Consider the following 13294-nt stretch of genomic DNA (forward strand, 5'->3'; position numbering starts at 1 on the left):
CTAACCTGAACTGTAATGTCTTCTCTTTATTTGCAAAACAAGTACATATTTACAGTCACATAAAGGGCACCCAATCAGCTGTTGATAAAGGCGTATAGAATGGTGCAGGGCTACAGAGCGAGCACCATCCGACATCACTGTCCCCAGCCTGCTTCACTTCTCTGGTGAATCTGGCCAGAGAAGAGAACCGCAAACCACATGGACCCATGTTCCAGCCTGAGAAGGCTTTGACCACAGCTGGACATTCAAAGTATCTGCTGTTACAGAGAGAAGCATTATATCCCAGTCCTTAATGTCTTTTTTTATTTTATGCATTTATTTCTTTATTTTTGAAAAGACGCAATTCAGCCACTGCCAGTTCAGGCCCAGTGGTACAGGCGTAAGGAGAGGCAGTGAAGGGTTTTGTCTGCACTGAACCATTTACGAGTTCTCTTGGTCACGGTGTGGTCAATAAAGAGCCAACTAAACTCGGCCACATTAAACAAGCAAAAACAACCAGTTTGCCACCTGTTTCCACCAGTGTTTTTGTATGAAAACAAATGGAAATTGCATTTAATGCTTAAAAGCTACTTCAGCGGCTCAAGTGTTTACTTTTTGTGAGGCTTCCATAATATTTATGTGTATAGAAAAACATATTAACCCCTTCGATGCGCCCGTCGGCCAACGGCCGTCGAGAGCACTACCTCCGTAGTGCTGCACACGTCCGTTGGGCGACGCGGCCCCGCCCACTCATTGCGGCTACGGTTAAGCGGCTAGAACATAATATATTTGTGTTGAATGACTAGAAAAAAATAAAGCACAGCTATGAAAGCTACACAAAGCTGTAGAATGAGTCAAAAGTTATCTAGATGACAGTTAAAAGTCATAAGAAACCGCAGTATTGGTCTTAGAATCGCTTGTCTTCATATCACTCGACACTAACAAAGCCTTTGACTGAATCAAGGGACCCTTTCTGTTGATGTAGCTAGAAAAGATGTGGATTGGTCGGCCATATTTCATATCTTGGGTCAAACTACTGTACTACGAACCCCTTGAAAGAGTTCGGACCAATGGCACCGACTCCAGAACTTTCACAACAGGAAGGCAGAATCCAGACAGCAGTGGTGGCTCCTCCGCTAAGGCAAAGGAGCATAGCTCCACTCGGAGCAGTGTTAAAGGAAAAATAAAATGATAATAAAAGAAGTTATTACCATTTTATTTTTAGTATCAGCCAGGTTAGGGCGGGGCTGGGCTCCAGTGACGTTCAGGGAGGAAGAGTGATGCAGAACCTTAAGTGCGCATGACTGTTCGACCGGCCATCTTGGACTAGCCAAACCGTCATGCACACTTTGCATGTTCTCCACCGGCTGTAATGCACAGCCTGGGTGGAGAACATGCACAGGCTGTTAGTCCTCATCTGAGCGCTGAACCAAAGAACAATCACGACACAGCTGTCATGGTGACAGCAGCATCGTGATTGGCTTAGGGGAGCCTGGGTGCTTCCTGGAAGAAGAGCAGAGGAAAGACGACGTGAGAGAGATGGTGTGCTGAGGTAAGTGAATTTTTCTTTCTTTTTTTCCCCGCCACCTCCGTTACGTACCGGTCGCCATTGTTAGACAGGCCAGGGCTGCCCAATCTCCCCTATTCTGTTTGCCACGGATACAGCTTTCCAAATGCATACCATGAGATGACTTGGTGAGGGGATAGAAATGGTGTTGTGACTGGGACATATCCCTTTATGCAGCTGTCCTTTAATAATACATATCAGAACCTAATGAATCTTTAGGGAGACTAGGATCGATATTTACTTCATAATGACAGTACCCCGGCTCCCACATAAACTGGCCAAAGTCGCTCCTATTCCCCTCTTAACTTAAGGATTGGGCTCCTCACACGCGTATTCACATGCCTTTTAGGATAAAAAAAATACCACTTAAAATAACTCGGGGTGTTCATCTCAAAAGACCCAAATAAACTCTATACTGACAACTTAAGTCCTCTTCAAAATGCTGTCGACACAGAGGTATGTCACTGGAAGGCCTCTCCACTTTGCTTCTGAGGAAAGCGACACTCACAACATAATAATTACCACGCCAACATTTTTTTTATACATTCTGTAGAATAACCTATATGTAGTAGCTAAACGGTTGTTTAAGAATCTAGACAATGAAGGGTATTCCATATTCTGCAATGGCAGCGTGTCTTGTCCTGCTGACACAATGCAAAAGCACAGTCAAGGAAGAAATTGGCTGCCTAATGTGCAACATTATTACTGGTGTTTAACTAATGTGCATTTGTCCCCCTGGATGAGCCGGCAATGAGACCAGACAGGCATGTGATGGGTGAGAAGGCCAGCAAAGATACAGGGTGGAGAGGATGCTACCCTGTTAGGACACAAATGAGGAACAGATTGCCAGGGCTGACAAAACTTGGACATGTAAGGAACGGGATAAAATAGGTATATGTAAGATATAGAAATGTTCAGACATTAAACCAGCTGCAACTATACTCTATAACTGACTCTCATATAGAGTCTAGCCAGCGCTATATAAAACGTTGCAAAATAAAAAAAATAAAAAATATATATATATATATATATATATATATACATATATATATACGTATACAATTAAAGCACACACCAAGATAACACATTAACAAATTAGTAATTTTCCAAAAGAAACACCATTAGAAGGCAGGCTTCTATACGCGAGAAAAAAGCGAATTCTACAAATGTACAACACATTGAGGAGCAACATATAGAGAGGGCAACATACACTGAAGTCCTGATGGAAGATCGACGTAGGCACACTGGAGGAAGGACTGTGGAAAGACACACAGATGTTTAAGGCATGCACAAAGGGGGAAATTTCCCAGGGCCCCCTGGTATAGCGATTAGGCAGTCAACATTACAGCCATAATATTGTTCATAATAAGCAGATTCATTTTCTAAATTGGGAGTTGTGCATGCTTAGCAGAAACTTGGAGTCAGATTAACTAAGAGGTTGCACAGGGAAAAGACAAACAAATCGATGCAAAGCAGCACAAACTCTTGCAAGAGTGTTCACTTTCCATAGCAAAAGGTACTTTGATTTGGAAAGGACCCCTTTGTAGGTTTCGCCTCGCGTCCACTGCGCAGCAGTGTTCGCGCAGGCGAAATCTTTTGAGCTTCAGTAGGGGGCTTTAACCCGTCTCTCTCTTCCATTGGCTAGCTCCGTAAATGGAGACTAGCCATTGGAAGAGAGATCTGTCACAAATTCTCGGAGCAGATTCGTGGGCGTTCCGGTGATTTTTTTCGCTCTCCGCCCCTTTTAGAACATCATGCGGCGGTGGGCGGATGTTATTTTTTTTTTTCTTCAAAGGTTTTTTGTTTTCATTCCTCTGAAGATGGCGGCCGGGCAGTAGCCTTCATGGCGTGGTCCGCTTGAACACCCGAGCAGCCGACACAATGGCCAATTAAAAGACCCCAGGAAGGCGGGGGCGAAGGGTGGCCATTTGCACTCGGAGCCCGGGCAGACATCGGTAATGTATTCATTGCCCTGCTGTGTGGACGCCCACACTCGTTCAGAGCCTCCGTAAACAGCGCTCCCCGTGACAAGGAGTCACTCTCCTGCCGCCCAGCCTCGGGGTGGCCCCTCCCCTGCCGTGTTTGTGAGTCCTAGCCTGACTCCTCTCCCTCCTCCTTGCCACATCCCGTTCCACTTTCACTTTCTCCGTCTCTTTCAGGCTCCTCCGCAGAGAGCTTCACCCGGTGACAGGTGACGACCGGAGCTCATTGCCTGCCACGGTGGTGTCTGTGGGAGGCCCAGGGGGAGGGGGCAGGAGGTGCGTGAACACTCCTGGGGGTAGAGACCCGGGGTGGGTGCTGCAGAGAGGCAGGTAGGGCCGGGGCTGGCTCGGATCTGTGGTCCCAGGCGCCTTACACCATGCAGGGCCAGGCTGCGGAGGTGCTGCTCGTCATCACCTGCCCTCGCTACAGGTGAGCAACCCTGTACCTGAGGAGGAGGAGGGGGGGACAGGAGTGGGGGTTGTCTGCTGCAGGTGAGCACCCCCTGTACCCTCGGGCAGGTGGCGTGCGTGGGTCTCAAGAACCAGACCCTCATAGGTGCATGTCGAGGAGCCGACTCTTAAATATAACTTTTGTAGTTCAACTGGACACCAAACAACCCCGTCAAATCGTCCGTGCCCCTGTAATAAACAGTAGAATTCACTGTCACACTGACCACTTTGCTGGCTCTGTTCAATCTTGTCAAGCCCTTTCTCTTGCACCTATCTTGCACCTAATAGTGTACCCTGAAACGGTGTCACCATCAACTAATGTTCCCTCTTTTAAGCAACTAATGCCTCCTGCACCACGCTCTCACTTAGTATGACCCCTGCCACTGTTGGCCACAATACAAGAACATATGCGACCACAGTATGCACCTACACTACGTTAGACCGAATTGAAATGCAAAGTACATGTGCGAAGATTTTGTGGTTTTTCAGAGGCACGCCTCTTGTGATCATTTAGTATCAAAAGGGCAATAAAATGGTCAAATGGCATGCTGTTGTCAGTACCCGTATAATCACAATTATTCATGTGGACGAATAAATAACCTAAACATTAATTATCAAGAATCTCTAGGAGCGGTGTTAAATTATTCGTAGGCAGTGCAGCAGTACAGCTTACATAAATATAAAAAATACTTTGACAGATACTTAACGTTGTTTCACATCTGTACATTGGGTGTTGTGGTCTCAGTTTCCTGCTTGTGCTTTTATGTTACACAGCTTCTCCTTATTTCATGTATATGTACGCAATATCTGAGCCAAAAAGTATGTGAAACAAAAGTATTCAAGAGTACTGAACCAAGGTCTCAATCAATGTTCTGCTATTAATAACACCTCTCTAACGTAATCGGCTCTTGCACGAGAACACAAGTCATCAAGAAGCATTTAGGCCCTCATCAGGTATTTACAAGAACATGCAGAGTTTGGGGCAGGAAGAACCTAAATCTGAAAGTTATTCTCCAAAAACTCGTAATTGGTGTGATATTTATTGTGCTTTATAAGATCCGACTCCAGTGAGCAACAGATATAACCCAATTACGAGTTTTTGGAGAATCACTTTCAGATTTAGTTTCTTACTGCACCAAACTCTGCATGTTCTTGTAAATACTGGTTTTTTGATGTCTCCCTTCCGCCGTCTTGAACCAGCGGACGTGCCCTCCTGTAATGTACCTTTTGCTACCTCGTGTATTTTGTTTGCTCACAATTGTCACTTTTGCCTCATGTAACTTAAAGTCTGATTTTGTAATTTGTTCACTCGTAATCTTCTCATGTATCATTTCTGTTTCTATTGTGAAGCCCTGGATTTAGCAGTGTCACTGTTGTGTTATAGAACTCGTCTGCAAGTAATTGCTGTCTGCTGAGCTCGTCCAGTAGGGTACAATAGGTCTCACATTTGCGAGAGATTAAGCAATTGGCAATGTAAATGACAATGTCATTTATTTATCTGTTTTCAAAACCAACACATAAATAAAAATGTTGTCATTTACAATGCCAATAGCTCTAACCTTTGCAAAGGCGAAACCGTTGCATTGTAAATGCTTGATCCAGAGGAAATTGCACTTTGCACTACTTTGCGTCAAGGGGGTGGGGGGGTTACTTTGGATTAGCACAAGCACCCACAATATGTTGATGCAAAGCTCCATCTTCTAAGACAGCCAGGCCTGGCTTTGAAACAGAAACATTATGCTTTCTTATAGCAGGTACTAACCTTCTACACATTGCATGTGTGCTATTCTGTACAACACACATATGATGTGTGGAATATATAAGAATTTGTCTAGGCATAGGATTTTGAACTCCGGGAGTCTACTTCCAGTACAAATCCTATGCTAGATCTCACACACACACATCCCTCTGCACCATGGTGAAAAGGTTGACCGTGGAACTAGGCAGACTGTTATGCACCAATGCAGGAGTAGTGAGCAGCAGCAGGCTATACTTCATAAATATAGCTCTGCAATGCTTTCTCCACCGTGTACAATGCCACACAGCAAATTCAAAGTTGTTCCAAACTGGTGGGTCCAATCTACATCTTGTCTGTGGCCCAACAAATACTTAAGATGTCACTCATACATCCGGGGAAACGCATGATGAGGTGGTGGTTGCATAGTGTAGCTACAATTCTTACACAGGATATATTATATCACTGTACAAATGCACAGAGGTGGGAAGGAAGAGAATAACACTTGTTTAAGGGGGTGTGGCAAATGGGGCACATTCATACACATGATACAGAGATGCCCGGTAATAACGAAAGATTGGAGGAGAGTCCCCAGGAGCACAACACTGGGTATTACACTGGGACCTGGCATAGGCCTCCATACTTTTCAGGATATGGGTAGACTTAAATTGGTACCAGAAATTGTTTGTAACCTTGGGTCTCATTGTGGTACGGAGACAGTGCGGCACTGGGCTTATCCAAAGCTTACAATCATATCAGAATGGCAGAGCAACATGAATGCATCTATGTGTGTGTATTATGAATATGTGGTATCGGTATAGCACAACAGCACAAACCTAGCCAAAAAAGCAGAGGACCGTTGCACGAGTTTAAAGGCAAAGCATGAATTCAACAAGTGATAGGAGCGGTAGCTGGTCATTGGATTGTTACTACGTTGTGATCTAGTGATCTTGTGAGGTGTGTTTTAAGTCCTTAGCGTCCTTCTCAGAAACAGGAGCGTACTCGCGAGCAGCAGGAGAATAACAAAGGCCTTAATTCCAAATTAGGACACTCAAGAAAAAGAAAAACGACAAAAATATTTCCCACGCTGGATCCTGAAGCACGACAAAACCCATTCTTTTACCCGACATTTGCATAATTGCAGCCCGAGACAGAAGTATAACCCTCAGGAAGAGACACAATACCTCATGAAAATCAACAGCCCTGATAAAGTAGCGGGATTGATTCCCAGAGGCGACGAAACACGTGTTGGCTAAGGACTTAAGAAAAAATAAAGTAAACATGAACAAAAGAATCTGTGATATCTTGAAACATTACTGTTAATTACTATATGTTGATATTAACATGTGCTGGAGGGTAAAAGGTATTTATCCGTTGACCGAGGTCACGTACTGGGGAGGAGGGTGATCTCCCTACATCGTAGCACTGCAACAGCCTGTAGGGTATTCAAATAACGTTACACAAGTCTATTGAGCACCACATCCTTCGACAAATCACCCAGGAGAGCCCTAATAGTCAATGAGGAAGTAGGCTGAACACAAGGAGCAAATGTTTGAACCAAGTTATATAAACCTTGAAGGGCCACAATTTTTCTCTTCAGTTGTAGAAGTTGACCCTGCTGAAAACCAGCTCTCTTGAATTGCTGGCTGCAGTAAACCTTTCACCGGCTTTTATGGAGGCATGCCAACCAGGATGGGAGGCAGCAAGTGAGCAGTAAGATGCTGCTGACTCGGAAGCAGCCGCCCCCACCTCTTGACTTTGCTAATACATTCTCCCATCAGTAATATTCCCTACGAGGCCATGGAGTAGTCCCAGGGCTGGGTTTGGGGCCACTACATTTAAACCTGTATGGGTGTCCCAGGGCTGGGTTTGGGGCCACTACATTTAAACCTGTATGGTATCCCTGAAGGGTGGCCCTGCTCAGATGGAAATGCCACATTTGCTAGCTGTTACTTGGGACTAACAGAGAGATTCAGGAGGAAGCAGTCCCCGGCAGTTACGACAACCTAGATTATTAATCATCCTGGAACAGGAGTTACTCAAACCCTTGGCTGGTAAATCTTACACCATTTCTTCAGAGTCCATGAATATACAAGTTTGGAGGCGTCAACAAATTTCCAAGAGAAACTGTGCCTTGGAATGCCTACTCCCCACACTATTGTGGGATATAGGAGTGCTGACATTTCCGAACTAGTGACAGACATCTGCGAACCTCAGAAAACCATTTATGACTGACTGGGAAAAAGGTAACTTCTGTCATAAACACACATTTACAATCAAATGCATCTTTATAAATAGGCTCCATAGTCCTTAAATACATTCCATTCACAATGTAAATAGTATCAAAAATTGTACCATGCCTACATAACATAACATAACAGGTGTATTTGTAAAGCGCACGATTATCCGAAGGTGTCCTGGCACTGAATAACAGAGGTTTATTGTTACCCAATTCAATGGTACTCATTTTATCGACCTCAAATAGATGATAGGCTGAGTGGACTCGCTGGGATTTTAACCTGTGACCATAATGTCAAACATAGGCACCTGCAGTGGCTGCTTTAGTCCACTGAGCCACCCGACCCGGCATGTTGTCTGAAGACAGAAGTACATGAACATTGATCGTGATGGCCGCCTCTGCCATAGTACTTTGAGCATCCAGCATGAACTGTCCTTAGTTCCTTTGCAAATGCTCATAAATGTGCTTTTCTACAGACTTGTCAGAATTAAGGGTGGGGCACTGAAAAAAGAAGGAATTAAGCGCAAGGAGGAAATGTATTTGTAAATGTTAGCACTTATACACCTATCTACCTGAATTCCCTACATGGGGAAAATTTTAAATGGAGCATCAATCCTGAAGCTGTGCATAATAACTTGTTTTTATACTGCCCTTTTTTCCTGAGATTGTGCTTCTAAGCACTATACATAACAGGTATTACTATTACTTCTATATGGAAAACGTCAGAGCCTTACTCCTCACCAACAAAATCAAGATCCACCAATGTGTCGAAAAATACTCAACTCTCCCTTAAAATCTCATTGACAAACAACATTCAATGTCTCCATTGATGCGTCATACTAATCCAGAATTGGCTGTAAAGTTCCTACCTGAAGCTCAGCCCATCTAAAAGCAGTTCCTCCTATTTACCAACAGCTCCACAGTTTGCCTCTGACAAGAACCCGGAAGGCTTCAGCCCTCAGTTGACGGTCAATCTAAAATCTATGGTATTCACTCAAATCTCATCAACAAACACTTGATAAAGCTACTGTAAGGCTTACAACATATATATTCAGGAGTGCTTGCAGGACACACATGGGACGATTCAAATCTTAGAAACATCTAGCTCCTGGCAAGGCATGTATGTGCAATTTAACCTGTAAGTCAAGTAAAAAAGCATTTAGTTCATCACTTCTTTACATCAGGCTTTTCAGGCAAGAGAAATAACCATACTGAGACTTCTAGATCCATCTCTATGGGCAAAGTGTATCAACTTGCCTAGTGCTTTTAGCTGAAAAAGTAGGACTCGCTGAAAAGGGTGTTCATGATGCGGAGAGCTCGCTTTTGGCTATCAGTGCACTTTCCGTGCAATGACTAGATAGTGAGAACTTCTGTGACTGTCCTGCCAGATGGTCAAAGGGTGGGCGATGCATTTGAGGATTACGCAGGAGCCGCCTACATACTGGGGTCAGTGTGGTGCCGAGTGGAACACTAACCCCGCTTTTGGGTTCTTGGATTTGTATCACTGTGGCTTTAGACTTTTGATGGTGGAAGCAGTGGTGTAAGGCAAAATTATGACCTCCCACTTGCACTATACAGTGTGACGCCTCTGAGACTATTTTATGTTATGTTAGGGGTATTTCTAAAGCGCATGGCTGCCAGCAACAGGGCGTCCCATATATAAGTTATTCAAGGCCTTAGGCCGAATGGCGGAACTAAATGTGGGAAGGGACACTCATGCACCGCATAGTTTCAGGTGCATGTGTTACAGCCCTAGGTGGAAGGACAGGTGGAAAAGGTGCTTGTTAAAGTGGTTGCACTTATTGTCGGCTTGTGTTGGGCTGGCTATTGCACTGCAGGTGGGAACCCCAGTGCCACCAGATGGTGTTTGGGCAACTGTTTAAGATATAGGATATGAAAACAAGGCAGTCACCTGTTGACAATTATGAGCAGGGTGGCTCCTGGACCTGTTGCCTAAGGAAGAGAAAGTGAGGGCAACAATAGAATGCGAGGTCAGATTTAGGACAATGAGGTCAGCAAAAGTGTAAGGAGGCTGTGACATCCAGGGATGACCAAATGTTGTGGACAGTGGGCGTTGGAGCTACAGAAGGGATGCTTTATAGTATAGGAGGGCGGCAGAGAAGAATTAAGATGCTGAATTTTGCTGCTGAAGGCATGTAGTAGTGTGTAAGTTAGAAGCGAAAAAATGCAATCACTATCTTAACTCTCCACTTATTGCAACAGTCAACCAAACGCGTCTTGTTGTCATTATTTACCGCCCACTGTAAGGTCAGAACCTGCATGGAGGCAGATTTGCCCAGGATATCTCCTCGGCTCGGTTCAGCATCTCTCGCGAAGGAGGAGGGTGTGTGGAAAGTGCAGTCACAAAGACAGCCAACAAAGCAGCAGCCGCGAGCCACCCTTCCCACGCATTCCTCCAGACACCGCTGTGACGCGCTGAGGCACGCGCATAATACAGCACAGTGGTATTCTTTCTATACAGACAGCTAGACCAGTGACGCTGCTTGGTGTGGAGGATTACTGATGAAACAGTATACGGTTAAATAAAGTACAATTCCAAAATATGCAGCTCCTATTAAAAATAATTAAATGTTTAAAATAGTTTTGAAAGCCGCGCCGGAGACACAGAAGCTGTTACCGTGAGTTAATGAAAGAAAATAGCACTTAGAGCTCCCACTGACTGGGCGACGCATAATTGCCTTTATTTTGCAAAACAATCAGGCGGCAGAGGGCTATACATAGTTGGTGAAAATGGCACCAGCAGTTTTTTGGCATGGTATTTTTTTTTCTTGCTTGATGGATTGACTTCAGAAGACTAAAATCAAACCTCAAGCTAATGATTTTACTGCTAGTCAGCTACTGTACAGCACGGCGTTGTACTGTACATGCAGTGTACTTTAGCTGAAAACAAGCTTAACCAGCATTGCGAGATTTGAAGCTATTGGCATTGTAAATGATAATGCCTTTTATTTATGTGTTTTTCAAAGCAACACATATATAAAAGGCACTGTCATTCCGAATGCTAATAGCTCAAACTCTCGCAAATGCGAGACCATTTTAATGGTGGCCACGCCCCTTTCTTTAGACGCAGCTCGCATATTGAGGTTACAGTGAGCAGCGTTTAAAGAAAGGGACGCAGACAACATTAAAGTAAAAGCGCGTATGGTGCTCTTTTGCACAAAGTGTAAATATAAATAAATATAGAAAGTAGGGCAGCCACTAAAGTGAAAGCAGTCATGCTGTAAATTAAATAAATACGCGTGGTCACTTAAGGGAATGCGGACTGCACAGTAAATTAAATAATTAAATAAGCACGGCTGCTGTCGTTTAAGTGGGCCGTGCTGGAAATTAAAAAATACATGACTAAGAACAATATAAAATGTGGCAGCGTGCTGTGACGTCGTGGGTGGAATAGGGAAGGAAATAGGGCTCACTGACTAGATAAAGCAGACCGTGTAACAACACAGGTGAAAAGTCCAGTCGTTATGGGAGGTCATAAATGCAAAAAAGGCGGTACCGAGGAAAGGACTACTAAGCCTATTCACGAATGAAAAGCAGCGATTTCGAAAGTACAGTAACAGGAGCCACTTGAAAAGATGGGCGGGAAAATGGACAGAGCTTCTATGCCAAACCTCAATACAGCATGCCTCGCAGAGCAGCGCATGTGCTGATCAGGCTCGACCTAAAAGTGCAGCGTAAGGGCTAGAGCTGCTGAATTTGGAGCTAATGAACCAGGTTCGAGTCTCGACTTTGGCTCAATATCCTGTGATTCTGGGCAAATCTAAATCTCCTCGTACCTACAAAAGATTAATGTATCCTTTTGTAATGAAACTGATGCTCATTTAAAGCGCCCCAATACGTTTGGATTGAGTTTGCGTAATATATCACTGCAGCAAACAGAAAAACAACAATATACTCTCATAATGAGTAAACACCTTGCATTGCAAAAGTCCAAGGAAAAACCAGCGCTCAAAGTACAACTAAAACATATAATGGTTTATAAAAGCAAAACAGTTGCGTTATTTCATCAAAACATAGGCACAGCGGAAGTGATATCACACACTGTTTAGTTGCAGAATATTAATAACAACACATTTTAAAATATCCTATGAGAGCTGATGTAAATGATTTTTACTTCTAACAAAAGAGGGAGGGAGAGGAAAGTGGATTCAGTCTCCCCGGGTATAGTACAAAAACAAAGTGGAATACACTTGGGCAGTTTGAGTTGGTCCCTATAGTGGTGGGGAACACTCAGTGTTGTTTAAATAAATGATTTTTAGCCATGCTTTACACATACCTGCCATCTTTCAAAATCACTTCACTGTTTGAGGAGGGACGGGCCTTGGAGGGGGCAGGGCATGGGGCAGAGAGCTATCTAAGAGGTAGAATGCCCCTCAACACGCCCTCCCATTCCCTCCCAAAACCCCCCAAAATAAAGGGTCATTGAGGCTGTCGTCCACGTCTTGAGGTGTTTTCACACCTACTAATGGACATCGGCTGCTTACATCCTCTGAAAACAAGATGGAAATCCACTGTTTACAGTGGTTTTCAGCTCGCTCTCCCTGCCACCGTGTGATTTGGGCTCCTCACCAGGTGAGACAAACGGTGGCACCGTGTGAGTTGGCAGGTATGTTTACAGGGTGGGTGGGAGGAACTGGGACAGCACATGGACAGCATAGGGTAGGTTGGCTGTCTGGGGATGGGGCAGTACATGGACAACGGAGGGTGAGAGGGGGGCGGGTTGTATGACAACCATTCATGCCTTAACCACACATGCCTTAACCATGCGGTCTTTACAACGACCACGTCAAATTTTGTTGTAAAGGCATGGCTGGTAAAGGTATATGTGTGGTAAAGATTCCATTCAAGCCTCCTTGCCCTAAAATTCGGCCATCCTGCATTGTAATCTAACCGTCCCAGCCCTATAAACTACCCGACCCCTTAACCTGAGCTCTAAAACTCGGCCTCCAGCCCAAAAAAAGACCCTAGCACCCCCGCGCTGAAAACTACCCCAGCCCTGAAAACTGACCCTGCCCTCGCCATAAAATTTGGCACCCCTGCCCTGAGCGCTGAAAACTGCCCCCTCTCTGAGCCACTGCCCTGGCCCCCACCCTGAAAACTGCCCCCACCCCTAAAACCTACCCCCACCCAACTTACCAAGCTGCATCCCGGTCCTTCTTCCTGTGGAGATCCTTCCTGTTCCTGTCCCCACCCATACACTCACACAGCTAGACACCGACTCCCGGGTGGGGCAGTACACGGCAAACAGAGGGAGTGTGGGATGGGCGGGGCAGCACACGACAACAGAGGTAGGGTGGGAGGGGCAGCACATGGACAACAGA

At 44.9% G+C, this 13294-nt stretch overlaps 1 protein-coding gene across 2 annotated transcripts in view; it reads right to left on the reverse strand.

Moving 5' to 3' along the window:
* The window catches only part of GSTCD (glutathione S-transferase C-terminal domain containing), a 943165-nt gene that overhangs the window by 284505 nt on the left and 645366 nt on the right, over positions 1-13294 (reverse strand). The window lies entirely within an intron of this gene.

The sequence above is a fragment of the Lissotriton helveticus genome, chromosome 2_1, assembly GCF_964261635.1.
Source record: "Lissotriton helveticus chromosome 2_1, aLisHel1.1, whole genome shotgun sequence".
Lineage (NCBI taxonomy): Eukaryota > Metazoa > Chordata > Amphibia > Caudata > Salamandridae > Lissotriton > Lissotriton helveticus.